Here is a 5404-nt window from a genome sequence, read left to right as displayed (position 1 = left end):
AAATGCGTAGGTCAGTACTTGGCACATGAAGCATTCATTGTTTCTAAATTATTTATACACACTTCTGTTTTAGAATTGTACTCTTCACAAAAACTTTCTCATAACCTCTTACAGGAATTTGATGTTTAACAGGTTACAAAGGGGTTTTTATAGGGTTCTCAAAGCCCCAGGGATGTGAACAGAGCAGGGATTATCATGCCCATTTTATAGATGAGGAAAATTTAAACAGAATAATCATATGATCCAGCAATTTCACTTCTAGATATATACCCAAAAGAATTGAAAGCAAGAACTCAGCAGATATTTGTACAAAAAGGTGTATAGCAGCGTTAAGTCACAGTAATCAAAAGATAGAAACAACCTAGATGCTCGTGATGCGTGACTGGGTAAACAGTGGGGTATTAAAATGAAAACAAACGCCTGCTCCTTCTTTCCTCTGATACTCTACAGAATAGCCCTTGACTTGCCTTTTTTCTGTAACCATTCTCTCTGGGTATATATAAGCAAATATATATATTTTGCTGGGGGAGGGGAGAAGAGACTACTTCTTTGAAAAGTGTGTGGGATTAATGGTACTATTCAATAACTCTCATTTTTCACTTGATATCCTGTCTTTAAATTCAAAGTAGATGTTTACCTTATTCTTTTTAATAGCTGTATAGTGTCCTATAACTTTCCCCTTTTCCTCCCCTTTCCCTTTTATTAAAAAAAACCTTCTTGAGTTATATTTTAGATATAAGAAAATACACCTATTTAAAATGTGCAGTTCATTGAATTTTGACAAATGTATGTAGCCTCCCTGCTAGTCAAGACATAGAATATTTTTATCACCTCCAAAGTTTCCCTCACAGATACTCTCTCAAGAATATGTATGTTCTTTTGTGAAATGACTGTCAGAGTTTTTGCCCATTTGAGAAATGGATTGCTGTCTTCGCCCTGAGTTTAAGTGTTCTTTGCATTTATTCTGGACACAAGCATTTTTTCAGGTATGTGTATTGTGAATACTTTTTCCTAGAAGTATGAGACTTGACCTTTCTCTTTCTTGACACTCTTTCTTGAACAATCAAAGCTTTTAAGTTTGTTAAAATTCAATTCGTATTTTTCTCTTATTGCTAGCGCTTTTCTTTCATGTTTAAGAAATCTTTTGGCAGATTTCCAGAAGTATTAGCCGTCAACACTGGCATGGGCTTCCATGCCCTGCTGGGTCGCCAGTCAGTGGGGATCAGCTGGCACTGTGAGCTCCTTCGAGGGGCAGCCTAACCATCTCCGCTGACTGCTTGGGCAGGGAGAACCTGAGGGCCTACTTCCTGGCCCACCTCCACAAGGATCATATGAAAGCATTAAGAGGCTCTTCCTTGAAAAGAAGGTTGAAGTACAGATGAGGAAACTGAGAAATCAGAGAGGTTAAATAAGTTGGCCAAGATCATGAAGCCAGTAAGCGGCAGGACTCGGACTCCCCCCCAGCTTTAAGGTTTACTTACACTGTTCCCTGCTACTAAAGGGTTGTTGTCAACCACCCCAAAGTACAGATTTGGGGGAGAAACAAATTATATTAACTGAAATTGAAACTCTACTACCCAGATTTCTTTCATCTGTGAAGCATCATGTGAGAAGGGAGAGATTGTTGTGACTCTCTGACCAGCTGAATCAATTTGATTGCCCAGAATCAATTATGTTTATATCTCAGGGCAGTAACAGAACTGTCATACCAGGGGTATGTCAGACTGGCAAAAAGAGAAGCTGCCAGAACGGAGCTGTACTCTGAGGGCAGAGTACAAAACATCCAGAGTGTGTACAGAGACACTGGTTTCTGCCGTCCAAAATATTATCAAATTCCCAATCGAGGAGTGTCAGTAAGTGGAATGTTAGAGCTGGTTTGAAGCTGGGTACTTGGTCTGTACCATATGGTATGGCTGAACTGCACAGCAGCTGATGAGTAGGGGTATTCACCAACCTTAGTGAGGAGTTCAGAGTCTAGGTTCATCTGGATAATCTAGACATGTTTAGAAACATGCATGACATCCTTCATAGCCTCACCGACTTGATGGACATGAATTTGAGCAAACTCCAGGAGATGTTGAAGGACAGGGGAGCCTGGCGTGCTGCAGACCATGGGGTCGCAAAGAATTGGACATGACTTAGCAATTGAACGAAACCAATAATTCTTCATGATGTCATAGAAAACTGCAGCACTCAGATCCATGAATGTCAGCATTCAAAGGCAGAGGAATATTTTCAGTGGAATAAGTTATCCTGTGGACTTAACTTCCCAAAATAGAATTTCACTCCATACCACCAGCATTAAGCCATTCAGTATGTGGTTTGGAGAAAGAGCCAGAAAAACCAATGTCACTGTGAGGACTGAAGAGAGTTCTTACAGAGGTCTGCCCCACCCCACCCCCCGGCTTTTTTTAAAAAATTCACTCCTCCTACAATGAGGTTAAAGACACTTTGAGCCACATTTGTCCTGTGAATGTAACCAAACTCAGGTTTCGCTGCTTCCCACTCAAAAGTCAGTACCCAAGGGGCAGTTGTGGGTAGAAAGGAAAATTATTTTTAATCAGAATGCCAGCAATCTGGGGAGAAGGCGAACTCTTGTTCCCCAAAAAATTACCCTCTGAACCAGATTCTGCTCAGTCATGAAAGTTTTTAAAGGGAAAAGGGGAATAATCTTGGTTAATCATTGAGACTGGGATTCAAAGTCAGCCATCTTCCACTGTGTGCAAGTTTGTTGACTCCTTGAGATCTTTCTTTAGATGTTATCTTGTTCACACAGTTGGTTCATGTGATTACTGAAAGAGGAAGCTAGGGGAGAGACCTGGCCATCTGTTAATTACTTAATGCTTCCTTTCTACTTCTTTGATCTGAGGAAAGAGCCAACAGGTTAGGCAAGGTATTGTGTGATAAAAAGAAAAGTGTGCCAGGGCTGGAGATGAGCAAAGCATGGGGGTACCTGGTTGAAAGTTAGTGACAATGTAGCTTCACTAAAGTAACCAGAAAGGGGGTTCCCTGCTGAGGGCAGTTTCCCGCAAAGAGCTGCTTATATCCAGATAAGTGAATGACATATCCAAATGTCATTCTAGCAGGCGCAGTTATAGATGAAGTTAAAGAAATCTTAAAGCCTTCATGCCAGTCTTCCCAAGGGATGGAGCCAAAGTGTAAACCACTCGGAAAATTGAAGCGAGCTAGAACAATTCACGTGGGCTTTCCAGGTGACTCAGTGGTAAAGAATCTGCTTGCCAAGTCAGGAGACTCAGGAGATGTGGGTTCGATCCCTGGATCATGAAGATTTCCTAAAGAAGGAAATGGCAACCCACTCCAGTATTCTTCCCTGGAAAATCCCATGGACCGAGGAGCCTGGCAGGCTACAGGCCACGGGGTTGTGAAGAGTCAGGCATGACTGAGTAACTGAGCTCACAGAACAATTCGAGTGGGCTTAGGAGGGTGACAGTGACCTCTTTGATGATCCTCTCCCATTATGTTAAAGGCACAAGTTTCCAAACCAGCAAACTCTTCACCCTGAGCTATTTCCCATGATGACTGCAATATCATAAAACTAGCCTGACAAACTGAGAAAGCACAGGAAAAGCAGAAAGAATGCCAACCTCTCTTTGGGCAAATGTTATAGATTGTGAAGAATCCATGAGTGAGAGTGAAGAATTAGAAATCCCAGTTTCATCTCAAGGATTTTCCTTTAGATTGCTTTGAATTATACAGATCAGTTTGTGGAAAACAGACATTTCAATAATATTGAATCTTCCAATCCGTAAACATTTTAGTCTTCTTTCATTTCTGCCAGTTCCATTCTTTGTTGGTTTGTTTTTACTCTACTGTTCCTAACTTATTTTGTTAGATTTATCCCTAAGTAGTTCATATTTTTGATGCCTTTATACATGATGTATTTAATAATACAAAATCATTTTTCCCCTTGCTTTCAGCATTTAAAAAATGCCATTCTGTTATTGTTTGGCTTGAGATCTTCATTCTTCTAAAGGTGGTGTCTCTTTTCCTCTCTGACTGCTTTTAAGATAGTCTCTTTATGATTGGTTTTCAGCAATTTAATTAAGATATGCCTTGAGGGGTGCTGCATATCCGTTCTGTCAGGTCACAGCACTCTCGGGAACTCACACGTCTCCGAGCACTGTGCAGACTTCTGTAGCTGTTCAGCTGACAGCTCTCCAGCACTTGTTCTTTGCCTGAGTCCCACCTGTGTGTGTATGGCTTAATATCAATATTCAAAGGCTCACCGCACTCTACGCAGGTTTATAGAGTTCTTTCACTGTGTAGCTCTCTTTTCAGTACTTTTCCTCACAAATTCTGGTTGTCTCAGCATCTCTGAAATCTGACCTCCGTCTCCTCTGTTCCATGAAACTATCATACTCTGGATTCGCCGTATCCGCTCTGAGATTTGGAAAATGCCGGTGGAAAGAAATCTGGGGTAATCATCGTGCTTAGCCCACAGCCCTGAGCTAACTCTCATCTAGTGTGTGAACATAGTTGTTCCATTTATTTGTTCAGTTTTCATGGCAGTTTATAAGAGGGTTAGTCCAATATTTTCCTTCCATTTAAAATATCAAAGAAGAAGGAAATTTTCCTTACCCCCATGATTTGTTGGTAGGATGGCTATATACTTTGTTATATATATAATTTATTGTCTAAATCTGAAATCTTTCGAGAGTTAAAGAGTATTCTTAGTAATACATGGACCCAAGGGGGTCCTTAGGTTACTAAGATTCTGAATATAGATGCAGTGGGCCCTTCATACCCTTGGGTTCCACATTTGTGGGTTCAACCAATTGCTGCTTGAAATATTCCAAAAAGAAAAAAAAAATCCGAAGAAGCTCTAAAAAGCAAAGCTTGAATTTGCCATACAGCAGCAACTATTTACATAAATATTTACATTTTATTCACAACTTTTACACAGCATTTACATTGTATTAGGTATTATAGGTAATCTAGGGATGATTTACAGAGAAGGCGATGGCACCCCAATCCAGTACTCTTGCCTGGAAAATCCCATGGATGGAGGAGCCTGGTAGGCTGCAGTCCATAGAGTCGCGAAGAGTCGGACACGACTGAGCAACTTCCCTTTCACTTTTCACTTTCATGCGTTGGAGAAGCAAATGGCAACCCACTCCAGTGTTCTTGCCTGGAGAATCCCAGGGACGGTGGAGCCTGGTAGCTACCGTCTATGGGGTCACACAGAGTCGGACACGACTGAAGTGACTTAGCAGCAGCAGCAGCAGGGATGATTTAAAGTTTTCAGGAAGATGTACATAGATTATATGCAAATACTACACCATTTTTTATAAGGGACTTGAGGATCTTCAAATTTTGGTATCTGTGAGGGGTCCTGATACCAATCCCTCCCGGATACCGAGGGATGGCTATATAGCATATTCTC

General features: G+C 41.1%; 1 pseudogene; it reads left to right on the top strand.

Annotated features, from left to right (window-relative positions):
* Window positions 1–1672: 1672 nt before the first annotated feature.
* Window positions 1673–3708, top strand: LOC138427231 (protein artemis-like; annotated as a pseudogene).
* The last annotated feature ends 1696 nt before the right edge of the window (window positions 3709–5404 follow it).

Source organism: Ovis canadensis, chromosome 21 (assembly GCF_042477335.2).
Source record: "Ovis canadensis isolate MfBH-ARS-UI-01 breed Bighorn chromosome 21, ARS-UI_OviCan_v2, whole genome shotgun sequence".
Classification (NCBI taxonomy): domain Eukaryota; kingdom Metazoa; phylum Chordata; class Mammalia; order Artiodactyla; family Bovidae; genus Ovis; species Ovis canadensis.
Note: the sequence above shows the minus strand (reverse complement) of the source record. Positions and strands in the feature narration are given on the sequence as shown.